The sequence below is a fragment of the Augochlora pura genome, chromosome 10 (assembly GCF_028453695.1).
Source record: "Augochlora pura isolate Apur16 chromosome 10, APUR_v2.2.1, whole genome shotgun sequence".
In the NCBI taxonomy this organism is placed as follows: Eukaryota; Metazoa; Arthropoda; class Insecta; order Hymenoptera; family Halictidae; genus Augochlora; species Augochlora pura.
The window spans coordinates 14,811,709-14,832,839 of NC_135781.1; the positions used below are offsets into that span (position 1 = coordinate 14,811,709).

The 21,131-nt window shown below is 34.2% G+C and overlaps 1 protein-coding gene across 6 annotated transcripts in view; it reads right to left on the reverse strand.

Annotated features, from left to right (window-relative positions):
• Positions 1-21,131, reverse strand: part of Ipk1 (Inositol phosphate kinase 1) — a 248,619-nt gene that overhangs the window by 169,953 nt on the left and 57,535 nt on the right. For 5 of the 6 annotated variants that reach the window (XM_078192828.1, XM_078192831.1, XM_078192829.1 and 2 more), the window contains one exon: positions 11,164-11,203. The exons of the other annotated variant lie outside the window; for it this stretch is intronic. The gene's annotated coding sequence lies outside the window, so the exon portion shown is untranslated. The remainder of the gene's footprint in view (positions 1-11,163; positions 11,204-21,131) is intronic. 6 annotated transcript variants of the gene reach the window in all.

Here is a 21,131-nt window from a genome sequence, read left to right on the forward strand (position 1 = left end):
GAAATAGATGCCCGTCAACAGTCCTAAATGGAAAGTCCCCCTTCGAAGATCTATACTGAAGGTTGCCTATTTCAGAGATTTCGGATGCGAGGTCTATTCGCTAATCAACAATCCGAATAAAGGAAAATTCGATCCCCGCTCGTGAAAAAGAATCTTCGTCGGTTATTCCGAAAATTGTAAAGGATACCGGGTATGGCTGCCAAAGCAAAGACGAGTCGAGATAGCGTCGCACGGTCGCGAAAAGGCAGAGGTAGGCCCCGAATCGTACATACTGGTACAAGGAGGAGACCTCGGAAAGAATACAACACAGTAGAAATGGGAAACGTCGAAGTCGAAGAGTGCTACATGGCCGAAATTCCCGTGGCGCGTGCAATCGCGAGTCCCGAAGCCCGGGAATGACACGAAGTCATAGCCGTTGAATTAAAATAAATAATAAAAAGCGATACTTGGGATCTAGTATTCATGGGAAGTCGCGTGGTTTTGCGAAACAAATACAAACCCAACGGGGATCTCGAGCGGCGGAGGGCCAGAATAGTGGCGCACGGTTTCGTTCAGCGACACGGAATCGACTTCAACAAAACCTTCGCGCCGGTTGCCCGTCTGGAGTCGATCAGACTCATAATCATTTCGTCCGTGACTCTTTGCGAGACGAGGAGATCGGCGTAAGATATATTCCTACCGAGGAAATGATCGCCGATGTGCTTATAAAGGGTTTACCGGGCCCGAAGCATGCAAGATTGTCTAATCAGCTGGGACTGATGGCATTCTGGGAGGGGAAGTGTTGGAAATGGGGCCCTAAGCACGTACTCCTCATGTGTTGCGATACGTGGCTTTTGGTCAACCATGATAAAGAGATGACGATTGCCGAACGATCTTCCTCTGCACGTTGACGAGACGACCTCCTTCTTCTCTGTGCGTCCGTCTCCGAATGAGGTCGTCTATTGTGCGTGTTCCGTAGTTTTTAGAAACGTGTTGTAATAATAAATATATAATATAGTGTTTAATTCTTTCCCGCGATCCTACAACTCCGAGTCAAATCTCTACAAAAAGGTTCATTGTTTAACGAATAAAACTCTCTCATTGTACGAACAGTGAAAGATATTTTCATTAACTAAAGGTAGTTATTTTATCATTTAGGTTTAAAACCACGTATTGAATTATTACCACGACTGAGTTTTAAGTTATAGAATATTTTGTATGATAAAAAACAATCACGATAGTTTAAATGACTATATTTTATTTGATTCTTTTATTAAATAATAATTCTTAATGGTAATGTGTAAACAGTGGTTGAGAGAATTTCTAAGAACGTTTCTTTTGATAGTTGCGAAAGTGTGTATATCATCGACGCCGGATGACGCACATATGTGTTTTTCAGATTTTTCTTCTTACAGTCCGGATGACGCGTATATGCGTCTTTATTATTTCAGACAGCGAATTCATCTGGTGGCTGTAACATGTACATTATCATTTACTAAATAAATAAATAAATAGTGGAATTCGGACGTCAAGAAATACGGTGAACAAAAGTCCAGACCATAATGTTATAAAATTTGATTCTGCAAAAGTAGTCAAATTTTCAACACTAATTTACTATCAGAATCGATATACTTTCTCTACTTAACATATTTAGAAACACAAAATATAATGATAAAGATACTCAATTTTCGCACTACGTCACGAAATAATTATAATGAGTATAAAAATGATTTAACTTTTATGCAGTATTTCTGTCATTTCTCGTTTCCATCACAAATCACATTAATTTGCAGTATTATTCACTTGTTACTGTATACTGTGTTTTGTTTTGTACAGCATGCTGTTATGGTAAGTTACATTTGATGATAATTTCGCAATTAAATGCGATACTATTCTCTTGTACAACGAAATATCGTGTAAACACGCAATGTTTAATTTGCGTGAAATCGCATTCGAATATTACAAATTTCCGAGCAAATAGGAATACTTTGCAGACAAACCCCTGGAGATTACGAATATTAATCATACGAGTTCAAATCCACAATACAAATTTGAAATTACAGAAAAGTGTAGAACAGTTCGGAAAGTCGCTTCTAATAGATTAAATTTATGCACCCTGTAAATGTCAGAGTAACACTTTTTTACTTTTCAAGCTAACGATCCAGATTTTCTTGCAATATTTATGATTTTACTTAAATTAATGTTGCATTCCACGTAATGTAATTATCTTTATATTCTGAATTAAGAAACAAAGAAAATAATGTAAAACAAATGGATTAAATATAATTTCTGGAATACATATAAAACATATGAAATTTTAACTGCATTAATTTTTTAAATTAGTTACAAGATAAGCAATAACATACGAAGAAATTGATTAATAACACATCTATAACATCACTAACAGTAATACTATGTTAATAATGTTAACAACACTAAAATAATAGTAATATTAACAATAATATTTAAATACTAGTAATAATTACTGTTCCGTCCTGGACATCGGGCCCCAAGAACGGCATTCAGAGAAGGAAGGCTAATTTATAGTTTATGATGCTAGTAATGGTAAAAGGCTATTTTTGAGGAACCGATCCATCAAGTAATTTTAATATTTCGCGCGACGCATGGTAATCGGTTTACAATCTCTTGTTCTCGGTCTCAATAGCGAACGCTGGCATCATAAACCTCGGGGATTTCCAAAGGGCTCCGCGGACAGAGGCCTGAAGGCCCAAGCCAGGCTCGCGAGCGTTCCGCGGACGGCTATTTTTACGGTAAATTCAGACCTGGAGGAAATCCCTGTCAAACGTTGCTAAAACATCCCCTATCACAGAGTTCCTTCCCATCCCTACCTTAAACATTTTTCCACTTCCACCAAATTCCTCCTGCAACCGAGTTTTCCTAAAGGCTAGCACGACATGAAAATAATAGAATCGTTTTTACATCGAAGCCAGTCAGGTAGAATCGTTTTAGCAACAAGTGAATCAAGTTATAATCAAGTTAGAATTGTTCTTGCACCGAGGTAGCAAGATCAAGGAATCATTTCACTGTTATATATCGCGACGTCAATTATATCGAGATAACTTCTGTACAAGGTGTAAATAAACGGATTCTCCGGAGTTAGACTTACACCCTTTCTTCGTTAACCGGTCGTAAATCTAAGTCGTCAACGAGGCGAACGATACGACACAACAATTACTACTACTGATACCTTAATTCTTTTACCTAATCGTTGGTTAATAGTAATATTAATAGCTACATTGTAAATAATAATACTGTTAATATGTTTTAATATGTAATAATGTTACAATTAACTATATTCGTTCACACATCCTTTTTCTGATTCTTCTCGCGTCCGTTCACGAAAAAATAGAGGATCAACTAACTATACATGTCTCACCGGATGTTCCGATTGTCAGGCGACGCGTGTTAATCCGTCTAACAAGGAGACCACATGAAGCGTTACGGTTAGATTTTAATGCAACTTGACAGACGCACGTAGAGTCAAGAAATACATCATCCATACCCTAATTACATAAATTTGTAATAATTTATAAAATGCGCCTCATCCAATTCAAAGAAGTAGGTTATATTTTTTAAATTGCCAACGATTACTAGAGTTTTTGTTTTATTTCTAATTCAACCAATTCATTAACATACGACAAATCTTTTCAGGTTTTGCCATCTCTAGCATAAACGCTAGTTGTATACTTAACTATACTTTAAATGAAAGTCAATACAATGAAATAACTTTGTCCAGTCATTTTGACTAGTTTCTGATTACTTTTTTTTCACAGTTCTTGGGAGTATGGAAACACTTCTATGAGAAATATTTTAGTAGGTCATATTATATTACGGTAAAAGTCGTCCGAAGTTCGACCCCACCAGATCTTGACATTGTTATAATATACTATACATTAGTCGCGTTTAGGACTCGGTACATAGTTCTAGAGTTAAATACATGTTGCTTTTTGTTCGATAGTATTACGCTTAGATAACCGATTTAATTTCGATAAGCATGCTTGGATAATGCCGATTATACCGCAATATACAATTATAAATAAGGTTCTGACAAATGTGAGACGAAGATTTAAAGTCAATCCTTGCAAACGGTTACAATATGTCCGAGTATTTTGGGACAGTTAACACTCCTCTGTAACCCCATTTTATTGACCTGCAAGAAGATTTACTTAACAAGTAGGTCAATATTGATCGTGTTTTATAAATAAAAAATAGCATGCCGGAAAATATTACTATAATATAGGACAGATGGGTTCTTTTTTAAATGCGTGTTTGACTGCGCTAAAACTATTAATAAAAGTGATGATCAGATATCGAAGATTCCGTTTCTAGCAAACGAAAAATGTTAATTTCGGAACGATACAGATGTTTGAAAGTGGCAATATTAACTATTTCTAGGAACGATAAGTTATCAGAACAGCTTATTTAAATTCGTACATACTGTTTAGCAAAATGCGCAGCAGTTTCAACGTTTAATCTACCGAGTACTAGCACTGGCAGACACGTGTTGCTTTATGAGAACGACAAGACTGAAATTATTTTCAGTTTCCTCGATTTTGTAATAAAAACTCTGTTACTTAACATATACAGTGATGGAGACACGTTTAAAAAACGATATAACTTTTTTAAAACTGGACTAAATAACTTGAATATTTCTTAGGGGATAGAATAACTATTTTACAAGACAATTACTGAAATGCTTTTCTTCATTTAGCTACTACTTTGAATGACAAAAAAAGAATAAGAATTTCTCATTTTTAACTTTTTCATCCGAGTCTATATTGAAAATTTAAAAAATGTGTTTCGTTACGAACAATTAAAGATTACGGTGATCCCAGTTTTGTCACGATTTTTGACACTTTCGGCCAATAAGCGTCAGAAATCTGAGGTTTTACAAAATCTTCCAATCCTCGAAAATAAAAAGAAAGTATTTTAGATGTTATTTAACAAGACTAGCCTTCCTATCGTCGAAAACCAAATATATATCGTTTGATACAACTTTAAGAAAGTTACGCCGTTTTTCAAGTCGTCTTAATTATACATATAGTCGCCGCAAAGCAAAAGCAATAAGCCTTCTCGGTTCGGTGCTATAGAGAGTTCTCGGCGATTCCCGCGAAAGCGATATAATGAGCTACTGCGACATCGGTTTGCTGATAAACGATCGCGACGAAACTCACGTGTTAGAGATATATATGCGACGGAGTACCGAATTGAAAAACACTTGGCTGCGTCATACGTGGCAAATGGTCCACAAAGAAGAACGCGTGCGACTCGTTTCTGTTCGTGCGAACGATCACGTAATCCGGATTTCCATGGAAAGACACCATACCCTCCTACAGTCACACCGAAAAGTGTTCGAACAGTAGATAATACTAACTTCGTTTGTAACAGAGTTCGCAAAAATTGCATTCGGATGATGGATAAGAAATGTAGATGACGATTACAACTTTATTTGACGTTACTGAATAAATATCTAATTGGATAACAATTTTTCTAGACGGAAAGTCATCCGAATAAGAACTTATTTCTACAGAAATTCATACTGAATATAATCCTTTTGAATGAAAGTGATAGAAAACAAAGTGCTTTTTCCAATGATCTGAGTTATTTTGTCATAGATGCATAAAATTCACTTACGTTGTTCATGTTAATTAGAATAGATTTACGTTACAAATTTAAACTATAATGAACTTTTAATGAAACTGTAAATGAAAAATTTCGATTGTAATGAATTTTGATTTTGATGATTTTTAACGAAGATAAAAATTTTAATATACTTTTAATAAAAGTTTAAGTTTCTCAACTTGTTTCTTCAATTTACAAATCATTCTTTTAACGACACTTCCTGCATAGCGTGATGCTAGTTGCAACAGCAATTTACGTCATTAAATTGCCGAAAATTAAGTAATTAGGGTCGATTCAATTCGTTGGATGTAATGACAACACTATGCTTAATTTCTTTCTCTAAAAAAATGCTTAATTCGTTTCTATGTCACTTTGTTTACATCGCGCTGTAAATTTTTATTAATGCATCTTTAAAGTTACCAAGGCAATTGCATTTTTGTAAGTTGATGTTGGCCAATGACATACTTTATATTTATTTGTTTGCAAGCAAATGATAATAAACATCGTGACGTTGTTTTTCAATACCCATACAATTTTGAGAAATCAACGGGCAAATGTTGCGCAATAACTGACCTCGAATGTTTATATGTTACACAAACATTTCATCGAACATTTTTCTAATGAATCAGGATGAACAAGGCAACTTCTGTGCGCTGCACGGTGATTCACGATAAAAATATGTACGCAACAGACGAGCCAACAAATTAACCTTAAAAAATAAACAGTTTATTTGCTAAAGTGATAAATTCCATAAAAGAAGAAACAGAAAGAAAATAACAAAACTCGTTACTTTTTTGAATTCATGTTGTCAATATGTTGTCATGTTGTCAAATGATTAAACTCGTATATATCAGTCCCTAAAATTTCATTTTTAAACTACAATAAATTTTTAATACAATAAACAGTAAACGAAATTAAAAAATAATGTTCAAATACCTTTCACAATATTTATATATGAAGAAACGCGATAGAATGTTTGTTCATTAAATTTTCCTAATGTGTTTACGTTTTGCTATTTTTTTTCTGATCATTTTTATAGCAAATGCAAAAAGTCCGTAGTCTAGTCATTGCATCAATTTTCGCACAACTAACAAAGTTAACGGATACAGGAAACGTTAATAAGTGTCTATCAAGTGTTTTTACGCTAATATAACTGAACTTTCAAATCACGTCGCACCGAAGACATACAAATATCATCTGTTCGGAACAAACAGTAGTTATTACGGCAATTTTCGTGCAAATAATAAAGTCAACGGATACGGCAAATACCAATAAGCGACGATCAAGTGTTTTTATGCTAAAATCCAAACAAACAAAAAATCCGAGACACTTCGGTCTGTGAAATAGAAGATTCTAACGAACGTATCAGAAAAAATGAAACGTCGTCGTTTCGAAAGTAGTAAGTTTCCTCTTGCCGTGCCGATAAATTATATCCGTTTCATCGTTGAGCCGTCCTTGCCGTCGTATTTCGAATCCGATTTCGTCGAAACGTCAAGGGAATTCAAGTTGATAGACGCAACTGCTTGCGCGTATCGTATTCGACGAACATAATACCCTCGTTTCAATGGCAAAGCGAGACGGAGGATGAGAAAAATATTCGCTATGAAAAATACGTACGCCTCGGGTCTTTGGATCATATACCAAGCGGTTCAGACATCAAACGTTGGAACGTAATTTTAGAATTGACAATCTTATCTGTTTCTTAATTAATCCCCGCAAAGAGCGGCTGTCGGATTCATTTAGATCCAGAGTTACAAAGCTCCTTTCTAAATCCAAATTTTGTCGCCGTAATTTATAATTAACAGCTATTAATATTAAATCGAATAAAAGTATTGTCTCTAGTCTCAATGAAAATTTAAAAATATACAAACGGAAATTAATCGTAAAGATTTGAATGGGTCTTTTTAGAAGAATGTTTATAACGTAATGGAGAAACAATTGAGAATATTGTTCAATAAAGGCAGAGGAATGGAACAGTGTAATAAAAAATATGCACTCCATTTTTAACTGTACATGCCCCGATTAAAAAACATCCGAGGAATGCATTTTCATAAATGCAGTAATAACGGAGTTATGAAGTGAAATAATTTCATGGACCGTGTGCGTCTTTTTCGTGTTAATTTTCTGTAAATTTTCGAACGTATCAATGAAGAGAACAATTTGGGTAAACAGTTTGTTGTTGAAGTCATAAAAGTGGCAACAGTTTCGTTAATCCAAATAAATAATGATGCAACAATCAAAATCTTCCCGAACGTCCTTTGTTAACAACATCCGCACGAAGATGTGTGTTAATCTAACACCTGGTTTGCGATAAGTGGCGAAAATAACTTCAATATACAGTCGAATCTCGACAAATTGAATTTCAGGGGAGATGCTAGAATTACTTCAATTGTAGAGCTTTCATATTACCGGGATCGTCGAGCAAGGTTTAACAAATGAACATTCTATAAATTTTATTCGAGCTGAAGAAGCTGGAAGATACATAAACTCATGGTTCAGGAAACAATTATTTGTTGCGTATGCCATTTATTGTACATATATGTATGTCAATTTATTGGATGTACATATAATTTATTACCTGATGTAAATGTTTCTCATCGATGTTATAGCGTTCATAGGATTAAATTATGTTGTAACAATGGTTTCTCGACAAACAAAGGCTCGTGTTGGTGGTTATTTTCAAACTACGGATATTTATAGAAAGTAAAAATGATCTACATCAATTAAACAGTAGAAATTTTTGTCTTTCTTTAATAATCTAAATAAGTTAAAAATGATGATTCGACATTGTCAAGTTCCTTAAATTTTTCTGCTACTATAATTCTGTTGAATTTTGTCGTAAATACGTAAAATCTCTTTGTTTTATACTTACGAACGTTGAAATTTTAAAATTTCATTCTGCTCTGAATACTTTACGAAGATATTGCACAAATGTCCAATTTTAGCGATACTAAGAAATAAGACTTACGCCACTTGTCAACAAGAGGCTCAAACGTCTATGGAAACCAGTAGAAGAAACAACGACAAATAAACAAACTTGGACATTTCATGTGTAGCAACTGAATAGTTTCATTGCGGTTCATGAAACGTTGCATTCAGCTTCGGATTTGCGGGATGACTTTTTCTCCGTTCGATACTGTCGCGTCGACGAAAGAAGCGCAAAAGAGCGACGAATGCCAGGGCGGCATTCTCTTCTACCTCTCTGGGGAGAGAACCAGCGTTCCCGGTCTGGTCTCGCTGCTTAAATCGTGATTTGCGAATCGAGACTCATCGAGGCACCGGCAATTTCGTTGGCTTCGTCAACCATGACCATCGGAGCTGGTCCCGGTGCTTCCCACGGATCTTCGATACATTTGCTCGAGAAAATGGATTCCTCGGAGCGAACGCATTAATGTCGACACAAGACAACAGCACGACGTTGTTTGTACGTCGCTGCAAATATTCATTGCATCATGGCAGCACCTCGGCGTCAGCGGCTTATTTAATTTTTAACTTCTTCCTTCGCGCGATGGACGGCGTAAACAACCGTACGTTGCTGAATTTTTAGATTTTTATGTAACCTTTTATTATAATGATTTTTTTATTATTCTAAATTATAATAGATCTTTAATGGAAGTTTAAATTGAAATTTTATATTATAGTAGATTGTTATGTAACCGTTCATTATATTTATTTTTCTTTTAGTTTCACCTACTCAATTTTGTCATAAATAATAAATCATTAAAATATTCAAGAAGAATATGTACGTACATTCTTTTTAGATTCATAATTAAATGTTATATATATTGCTGTAAAAGCATGTAATAATCAATAGTACATTGCAATCAGTTCCACATCTTTTATATGAAACAAGAGATTATGGTATTTCATTATAATTTATGATCCATGACATTCTACTTTCAAGTTAAATAAATGAGCTAGGAATTCTCAGTTTCAATGAACTTTTAACAAATTATAAAAAGTTGGCGATGTATCGTTTCAAATAATTGTAATATGGAACTAATTTTTTTACTGAACGACGAGAGATTGCATCGAGCGTGGGTTTTATTTTACGTAGTAAAATACGATGAGTTTCATATATCACGTCATCAACGTTCTAGTTACACCAATCGATAATCTATAAGTATACGTAAATATTGTTCCCATTTTTCTTCTATGATTTGAATAATTACGTGTGCAATAATGCCGGAGTATGATTATTGCATCGTTACCATGCATATAATTCTAAATAATAGTTTAAGCAAAAATTTCCTGTTAGACGCGACAAAAGTTATGTGTCAGGATACAATATTTTCATCAGACGATTTACTTTTTTAACAGTTTCGTTAGAATTTGTTGAGTGTATCCAACATTTAATTTACACAAAAAAAAGTATGATACAGTATGCGATAATATTTAAGAGATATTTCCAGTATCGAAGAACAAAAATACTCAAAGAAAAAAGATATAATCAAAAGTCGAATATACAATAGTTAGAAAAAGACACAACATTAGAATTATGTTTGCTAATAACTTTGAAATAGAATCAGAATAACGAGTATCTTATAAGAAACTTTACTATACGATTGTTATATTATGCTTGCTGTTAATTTAACATATTTCTTCATGAATGAAGAATACTTTATAAGAAAGTATATTATTTTTAGGCTGTAAGTGTTATTACAATATAGCGACAACTATGTCGGAATGAAGATACATTACCCATCAGGTATGTATGTACATACTCGTCTGTCGATCGTCCGTGAAAAATGTTTTCCAATAAGTTTCATGTAAAGCGGCTCGCATTACTCGTCGCTGTTCCGTCTAGCGGTACCTTTGATCATTATTCTGGATGAATTCACATTATCTGGTGAGCAACTAACCATCGAAAAGTTTCGTAGGACAGTGTTTACTTTGTCTGTTAACGTGAGGCAAGTCGTGGTCACGCTTTCAGATAAAAACACCGTGTAACATCAATTTTTCGTTTCGATAACCAGTATACGGTTCTTATAAGTTAGGTTTGATCGCGTGAAATATTGGATCTCTTGCCAATCGCAAATTAGTCTATCGAGCGATGAGTTGTACGCTTAAAAGGCGTATTTTATTAAAATTTATTACCCTCTATTATGTACAGTTTCGGAGAAATGAAATTTCTCCTTTGTCCTAACCGTAGAAGCTATTCCCATAATTCTCATACAACGAGTATGCAGACTCTACCAAATTCCACGGTAGCTTTTTAACTAAAATTACAAATATGTTTAAAGCGATGAAATTGCAAATGTGTTTAAAATAATAATATTGTAAATGCGTTTAAAATAATAAAATTGTAGATATGTATAAATAAAACCTAACAGGCAGGGATTAGTTTGAAAGCAGACTTTTATTGTTAACAAGTTGTCAATAAAAATTGAAACTCAGTTATTAATGTAACTGTGAGTGGAGCTTTTTTCTAAGTTAAATTATTCCGCTTACTATACATTTTAGCAACAAGAGAAATAATTTTGCTGCTAAATCTGTTTCTTATTGTTCAAAGATTTTAAAGAGAACAGACAAGAAGCTTACCAAATCAGGATGGCAAAGGTGATGTAAAATTGCGCTGTCTCTGGAACAAACAAGAATGCACTTATTAAACATGATAATATGACACATCATTGAAATATTTAACTATATTATCCTTAACTTTAGAGACCATCAAAACAGAATAAAATTTCTGAAAAATTGAGGATTGTAGAGCAAGAAATAATACAAGAAAATATAATAATTTCTTGAATAGTTCTGTGAAGAGAGTACAAGAGAACTACGTGTTAAGTAATAAAATAATATTGTCGTTGCATCTGATTATAATCAAGATGCTGGCGGTTATATGTAGAGTTATTTTACGTGTCACTTGTTATTACTGAGGTACCGATTAACGAAGTACCGACATTCGATCATCGGATGCTAAGAAGAATGTTCGGAGGAAGTGGCATCATGTCTACTTTTTAATTCATCACTGTAATCATAATCTTCGAATATGGACGAAGACAGTAATAACTTAACCCTTTGTACTCGAGTGGCGCCTCTGAAGCGCCAATGAAAATTGTTATATAATTAACAAAATAATGTTGACATTATTAAATACCCTTCGGTTAAAAGTATAACAGTTTTACAAGTCACAAGATTCAATCTCATATAGCAAATTATACTAAGTACCATACTACAGCTGGTCAAAATAGCAATTTTGAATCTAAGTTTAAAATGGCTTCGAGTGCTAAGGGTTAAATTTATTCTGTGATCGACTTTTCCATGGTAACTTATTACAGAATGCATGTGCAAAATCTGTTGAATTTATTGGATTGACCATTTTATTAATAGACTGCGGATTTTATGCAATCATAACAAAAATCGGTTGTGGAAATGCAGAATGACAAAATGTTTGAACAATTCAGAAATATTTTTGACTGTCAAATTATTAATATGATCACAAAAAGAAATAAATTTCTATGTAGCAATTTTTTGAATTTTGTATAAAGATACGCAATCGCTTATTAGTTAAATATACAGAACACTTACTAATTAATGAAGCACGCGATGATATTTTTTGACAATTGTATAATGTAAAATATCAAAACCTTCAAATCAAAAGTTAAAAAAGGTTTAGGCAATAGTTAACAAGCTGAAAGATAATATAAAAGCATTGTTTAACAAATTTTCGAAAACCAATTTGCCTATGTTCGGTAATTGTTGCAGAGCACGTGACGGGGAGAACATTCATGTATTTTAATGCTGTCGTTTTAAATGATAAATACCCGTTCATTTGAACACTGGAAGAATCTATTCCGACATCGGTTCGTATAATTTCTCAACTCACATGCTGAAGCACGTGTTACCCTGGGAAATGAATTTTACAAATGCAGGAAGTCTGAATGTAACACGACCACTCATTGAATGTTACACAATATATGTACTATTCGTTCTTCGTTTCTACTTCAAGTTTTATTTAAAATGTTTACACTTTCTTATCATCATAATTAAACGTAATTTTTATGTTATTAAACGATTTCAACGATTCTATTTCTGTTCACGCGTTTGCATTTAAATTACAATTTACGAGGTTGTGCACAGTGGTTCTCAAAATCAAATATTCATTTGAATGTACACTTTTCTGTGTACATCCAATGGTTACTCAATTTGATAACGTGCATAAGACATAAATATCCGGGATTTAATACATTTAATAATGAATATGTATAATGTTCATGTGCGATTACCGTCATTATTATTATTAATTTTACAGATAGACTGTAAAAATCACGAACGAAAAAAATGATGTATTTGCTATTAATTTATTTTCTTTTACAAATTATTCTACATTATCGTAATTTTAAAGCTCGATTATTCAGAACATATAGATTCGATATTGGAAAAGGTATCAAATTACAATATCTCAAACGGGATCGATTAATTAATCTCCGAAGCAGCTTCTTGCATGTTATATATATCATTAACATTATATCAAGAACCATAAATAATTTTGTGGAACTTCACAGACAGTTATAACGAGTACATCGTTTTCGCATTTGATAATAAAATGCCACACATTGTCTAAAATGAAGTCGGTAATATTGTACTTTGCTACATTTTCTTTTGCGCAACATCGCACTGCCTTATTATCGCGGTAACATGGTAATATACGGGTCGTGGTATTTATCTCCGAACCGTTATACCAATTGTATTGTAATGGCGGCTTACGAATATAACGTCATCTTAAGGATGCGAATAAAACGAAAAAGAAAGACAGTTGTTCGCCAAAGACTCTATACAAAAATCCCTACAGTCCCATTAATCATTCTCGCGAGGATCACTTTGGTTCCAGGCGAAAAGTCAGCCTCGATGACGAATGTAGATTGATGTTGATGAATAATGATGAGTTCAAATCCGCCCAATTGTAGTATTATGCCCAGCACAAAAACAGAGATAATTTATTCTTGATGATAACATCACTGCCTTTAAAATTTTTAAGAAATTTAAGTGCGATAGTTAAAAATTATCGATACAGAATGAAAGATACCAATAATGAATGCACGATACGTTTATTAAATTTTTTATATATTGTAATTAAATATTAATATATCCTCGAAAAAATATCTACATTATTTATAATATTTGAACTGTTTCAATTTTACTTATACGTTTTAAATACATAATACGCCGTTATTTCACTGATTAAGAAAACTGCAAGGAGACTATAATACGCGATTTAAAATAGTAAGAAAGTAAGAGTTTAATCTACTCTATACATTGTTTTATTTTATATCCAACAATAGCAATCTATATTAGACACCCTTTACAATGAAATGTACGTCCAACCTTGAGCCCCCATGTTTTGTATCCGTTACACTTACATCCTTCTTACGAAACAGCATGACATTAACGTACACGGCGATTTATACTTAAAAACGCCAGAATTCAAGTTTCGATCGAATATCATCATTTGTTCCTCGAACTAATCTTTATATAATAATAAATGCACGTTGACAAACAAAATTATGTACTACTTAATATTATTGTAAACGTTATGATTTTAAACTTTCAATTAATAACGACGATTCAACTCTATATACAAGTACCTTCAAAAAATATTTAATTTTCCTCTTACTTCAACTTTAAATTCTTCTGTCTTGCTATACCATTTACGTATATTACGTTTTCATCCGTAAAATAGGAAGCCATTCATTGACGTCATAAACAGGTGTTTTGTAATTTTTATGCTACAAAGATTGCTCGCACGGAAAATGTAGCTTTTTCAACGTTTATGTTTTGATGTGTATTATTATTTTTCATAATGCACATCTGTTTCTTGTAATTGATAGTTGAGATAAGAAAACTCTGAATCAGCCCGCATCGAAGTGACGTAGACTATACTGTTCCCGCATACAACACAACGAAAATCGAGGAACTTGGGTTCACAGTGTCGAGGCATTATTCGTGACGCAGCATGGGTATGAATACCGGGTGATACCATTACACTGCAAACAATGTATAAACTGAAAATAAATAAGAACCAAAGGCATTTCCATATGACTTTTACGCTATTTTCCATTTGGAAGTGAGAATTCACATAAGGATTCACAATATACTTGTAAATAGACTACAGGTTTTATGTATTTATGGGAAAAATGTATAGATGAAACAAAGAACGATGGAAAAATGAAAAGAAACAGAATATGTCAGTACGTTAAGTATAACTTATCAAAATTATTTGATAGCGAAATAAGATAGCATTTGATTCCGATGTCTTGCAATTGATGCAGACGATTTTCCTTTTCGTTACGGATTCACAGTCTACTTATTCGCAAACATCTAAATTACGAACTTCGTTGCGACAAAATTTGCACTCCCGCTCGTTCTTTTACGGTTCTTGGATCGTCGTGGAAAGGAAATCAGCGATACGAGGGGCCCCCGTGCTGGACAGCATTGAATATACCATCGTAGCGGAACATCTAGAACCTAGGTGGACGCTCAGACAGGATACAGTTTGTCAGCGTGTGCAATCAAGTTGGTTTGGCCGATAACGAAGCCATTTTGGGCCAAGAAGCACGAGGAGGAAGTAGAAGAGAATTTCACTTCCGGCTACCCTGCCGGGAGAAATCGGCGCCGCTTTGCATCTGTCCAAGGGGAAGCAGAGCAGCCGAAGAAAAAGGAACGGTAGCGACTACGGCCAATGGAAAAATATCAATTTCCCGGCTCGTGTCGTCCTCGGTGCCTCGCAACGTTTGCATTTCCAATTTCCTGTGCTCTTTCCCTTGCCGCTTTCCCTCCCACGTTCGCTTAGGTGTGAATATACACGGGGTGCCCGAAGAAAGTTGCCCAAATTGTTGCACCTAGATCTCCGAGAGATAAGAGAAGAAGACGTATGTAAAACACTAGATGGTTAGCGGATATACATTTGCCTTGGAAAGTATGTTGACAACCTTTAAAACGCAATAACTTTTTCAATGCTATTTCTACCGAAGATGTCAAAAGACACCTTTTAATAGTATCTCTTTAATACTATCTTTACTAAAGGGGTTGAAGGACATCGTTTAATAATCTTCAATAAAAATTATTTCCTACTTTTTACATGAAACCACTTCTAGAATTTTGCTATAATAATAAAAAAATTCGGTGTATTGTACAATATAAAATATCGTCAAAGAAGGACTGGTTAGCAGGAACATATTTTAAAATTGTAGCTTCGTTTATCTGAATCTTTAATGAACATTTAAAAAGTGCCTTCTATAGATTTCGGTAACTTATTTCACATTATGTCAATTTATTTCAGGAATAACAAATGTATGATTATTGTCACATTTTCTATAAATAAATTTAATAAAATTAAGTTAAGTAAAAGTAAGTAATAGTATACAGTTAAATAAAAAACATTCTAATATATTTTCTTTTATATATTTAAATACTATATACCAGTATATTTATATAACGGATATATTTAAATACTAATACCAGTATATTTATATAACGGATATATTTAAATACTAATACCAGTTACAAACAATTTAAAATCACTTTCGTTTATATCCAAGTATTGTAAGAAATAAAGCTTAAAGAAATTGCGAGAAATGGCGTACACATATAGCGTCGATATAGGCTCCGTATCGACAAGCCCCTCTACTATTACATAGCAGGACATAGTCTCCAAGGAGAGTGTTCTTGTCGCAGACAATGAGCTTCCTCCGCAGTTTCCACGAACTCGCCTGTGAGTGAAGTTGTTCACTAGATATTCAAATGCATCATTTTGACAATACCGCCTGAACTGAGAAACATTTAAATAGAGTCGTCTTTGGTATCTCGAGGCTGATAAAGAATTACATTAAAATATTATACAATATTATATTATTTTTACTATGATCACATTACTAAGCGGGAATATTTCATTTTGGTTTCTTCAAATTAGTCTGCAAAAAATAAGTTTGATAATGATAATTAAAACGCTTATAAAACCACATTCGTTACAGTATTTGTTATTTCTAATACATAATAAATTATACTAAAGAAACGTTGTTTATAATGATGCATTTATATACAGGATGTACGGTATAATAGTATCCGCCACTTTCGTAGCACGTCTAATAATCTAACAAAGAAATGTTTGGAAGAAATCGACTGATAGTAAAAAAGTTCTTAAAAAACTTGCTTGTTGAATAAAATATCAAGCATACGTTGTAAATGAGACTGAATTTTTCGATTAGACAGAATAGTAGACTACAGTGTAGACTGTGGATTGTATACTATGACTTCCCCATTAAATCCAAAATCGACGGATCATTGGAAACGTGTTATAGCTATTATTAAATTTATTTGCTACTTTCATTTGTGTCATAAACATTCCGAGTTAACAGAGTTATTTAGTATTATAAAGTATATTAATATTATTTTAAATACATAATAAACGAGCAACTTGTTAGATCAACATTCCTAATCAAAGCGCTAATTCTTCGGAATTCAAAGCCACGGGAAAGTCATAATACAAATACGATCATTAAATTTCTTATTTAAAAATTGAAGTCTGTATTTTACTTCGTTTTGTAAATTAGTTCGCAGTTCGACGCGTAGCAGATGTTTGTAAAACATTTGCACTCCGATGAAAAGTTTTGGTCATACAATGTTTTTCATCGTGCAAAGAGCAGAATACTTCGGTTACACCTTGTAGATTCTTGTGTGCAACGTTCCAACGGGAAAGCCGATCCTAGACCTACCGTAGATTAAATATATGCTCGTGTCGACTTGTATCTTTCGATCGATTACCGTGAGAAAGTTTCCATTTTTCGCAGTATCTTTGCATTACACGACGCGCAAAATAAATTACGTGACCGCATTTGATAAGACACCGTGTATTGAGTTACAACCAGCGTGCAGGTTACTATGGAAATTCAAATTTCCATGGACTAATTTGCAAGGAGCGCAAGTTTGTTTTCATGCTTGAAAGTTCCACTAGGATGGAAATAATGCAGAATGTGCTACCTCAGTTACAGGAAAATTTCATTATTATTCGTCCGGCGTGTTAATTTGACGGCACTGGTTGCCACAATGTATACAGCTTTCCACAATTTTACCTCATCTTGTCTCATTTTTAATCTTCAACAAATATAATGCAATTATCAATTATTATTGATAATAACTTTATTTGTAATATAATTACATGTGTCTACCCATCGTAGACCCTTTTTTTTATTCTATCTTTCCTATTTTCTTTGGTTAAAACAAAACTTAAAGCCTATTATATTATATTATATCATATTGTATTGTATTTTATTCTATCATATTCTATTAGATCATACCACCATACGTAACAATGAACTATTAATCTTACTTATTATCTTTTCTCAACCTAATGAATTTATTATTTGGTATAGTGTTCCTTTTATTCCTATTTACAAAAAAATATCCGATAATCGCAAAGATGATTCAAGTATGTTTCTTCATTATTTGATATTTATTTACTGTAACTATTTCGAATCGATGCATCCGAATTTATGATCAAGCGATACGAAGAATTGATTATATTAGAAAATTTCATTCGCTTTAATTATGTCATGTAAAATCGATAAATAAGAATTTCATTTCTTTTTCGCGTTGAAACCTAAACTGGGTTAAGTTGCAACCACTTAATATGATTATACCAAATAATCGGAATTCTACTGTAATCTAAACTTATTAGAATGATTAGAGAGGGAAAAATATGATGATTAGCTATTTGGAAAGATAAAGATTCCCGGTCTAGATACGATACAAAGAAACTACAAATCAGTAAAATTTACGACGAATAACAAGTACGATCAAACAAATCAGCGATACACCGATACATCGATTACACGATAAGGTATTTCGGTTAAAGTTTCCACAGCCAATGGTAACATATTTTTCTTCGCCTGGTCGTTGTCGGCCTTCTGATTTTAAAGAACCGCAATAATGATTACGGTCCAGGAGGGAAGAACAGGGAAGACGGGAACAACGTTAACGAGCTTCATTTCCGAAAGAGCCAGAGAGCGCCGTTTCGGTCGAGCCGAGGAACAAAGGAAGGGCCCCGAGATCTGGCAACAAGGGAAACCTTTCCGAAAGGATACACCATGGCGGCGACGGCGACGATGGTGTGGTGGCGGTAGCGGTGCCCGAGCACCATACCTCCACCCCCCCCAAAAAACATCTGTCGAGAGACGAACCTGCATAAGCGCACGTCCGCTCTCTTTCTTCAGTAGCGGTAGCCGTACACCATGAAGAAAACTACCTACCGCGCCGCCATAGCTGTACACCCAGAAAGCCTCGGCCGCACGAAAATATAGGTAAACCCGATACGTTCATGGGATCACTTTTCCAGAAGGCTTTTATGCGCTACGGTGCACAGCGTGCCTCTTTTTCCGGTGGCGTCTTCGAATTCTATAGGGGTCGCATTCTTTAAAACTGCTATTTCGTGGGCGGATGTTCAGCGATTAAAAATGCAGCTGGAGTTTCGAATTCACAGAACTGGCCGCATGACCCTTCCAAATTTTACTGTGAAAAAGTTGCTACGAGTTATGGTAAAGTTGACAGATTAGGTTCTCGAACGAATATTTATCAACGATATCAATGTTTTCATATATTTATGAGAAAAATGTATGAAATACATATGTGTATGTAGGTTTGGAGTCGTGTCAGATATAAATGCGCGAAGTCGCTGGAAAAATTTAAGGATTTCGATCAGAGTAGGGCATTATTCAAACAACATTTCGAATAAATTTTTCGAATAAAATGCTAGTCGACTAATCTTTAAAATAAAGTTTTATTCACAGTATCTGCGCTATTCATTATTTAATGTGATACAAGATTTTTGCCTTTACAGTTTTGCTCTTCTATCGATAGTTACTTATCTGATCGTTATAATTGAATAATAGACAATTTTAATATAATATTCAATAATAAAAATTTAATAAAATATTCAAAGTTGCACTTAATACAATTATGGACAGAGATATAAACCTGAGGGAAGTATCTGTCACATTAATAAGATGAAGGCTCCGAAACATGGCGGGCCCAATCACGAAATCAACCAAGTGAGAGAGGGTCCTCGCTGAAAAGAAACAGGGATCAGAAACTATTGTGTAGTAGTCTGCCTAGCAGACGAAGACTGGATTCAGTGTTCAACCTGTCAAGGAGGGGCATATGAAGCTTGTGCTAATATCTCAGAATGGTTAGACAACTATATTTGTGAGAACTAAGAATTATTTTGAAGCTATTCTACATTTTTACGATTTTTTTTGTATGTTTGGTAACATTTTAAAATTATAACGATGTTGGCTGTTTCGTGTTACTATCTCGATTACTTTTATTATTATCTCCCATGTTTTACTATTTATTTAAAGGAATCCTAAAATACCCGTCACTAGCAAAACGACACCTATTCGTATAATCATTGTGAAGAAATGGTAACATTTTTTGCTACGACAAGCACATTCGCCAAAGTAGCTAACTAGTTAAAAATATCCCAATATTTTAGCGGGTGACTGTACTTCTTTTACTACAAAAAATGAAAATAATGTTTCGAATGTTTCCGCTCGGTATTTTGCCTAGCCTCGGCGTTTTCCTAAGGTGAATTCTCAAGTAACGAATATCCGCCTGAGCTGCGCTCTAGAAACACGGGCGAACGAGCGAGTGAGCGAGCACAACCGAATAAAGAATTAAAGTTCTTCCGCGACTAACAAAGCCAGGTGTCAACAGTGCTGTACAATGATCGCCGGAGAAAGAAGTCTGGTGCATTTAAACCTGTAAGCTGCGACCCAAAGTGCTGCACACGAACCGGGTATAGATCAAGTCCAACCTCGGCACGCCAGCCTCGAGACGAATTTATCTTACGACGGCGCATTCATCGACCGGCAGCGTTTATGGTTGAGCCACGGGCAAAGGCGGAACTTGCCTGTAGAAAATCCATATTTCGATAGAATCGGTCGCCAAAGGACAGTGGGACCGAGGACGTAGGAGGCCAGTGGCACGCTGGGTTTCATTCTGGCCACTGCTTTAGAAATTTATTCATCCGTCACGTAGGATTTCTATTTCTATTTAGAAGTACGTTTTTTTGAATCGCTGGTTTACCGGTATCGCAATACCGATCGTCTGAAACGTTGTCCAGTTTTCGACAAAATTGTGAGAGCAAACAACTGAAACCCCAATAAGCTTAACACACCAATGACTCGTAATTTATTCGCGAAACAGTGAGTAACGTTTTTAATCGAACCAAAAATAGCGCGACGTTAGAAATAATTATTCTATTTAGATAGAAGCATGTCGTTAATAATATATATCGTATTATATAAGAGAGTTCTCAATTGATAACAAGAGTAAAATATTATTCGATGAATAATATTGTAACAATTTTAAATGATGACTTTGATTACAAACGAAAAATTATGATATTGTTAAATAGATGTAATAATTATGTGTTCTATTTATTAAATGAGGATCTCTGTAAACGTTCTAAAATAACAACGCAAACTCTACAGCGTTTGAACTATATAAACAAC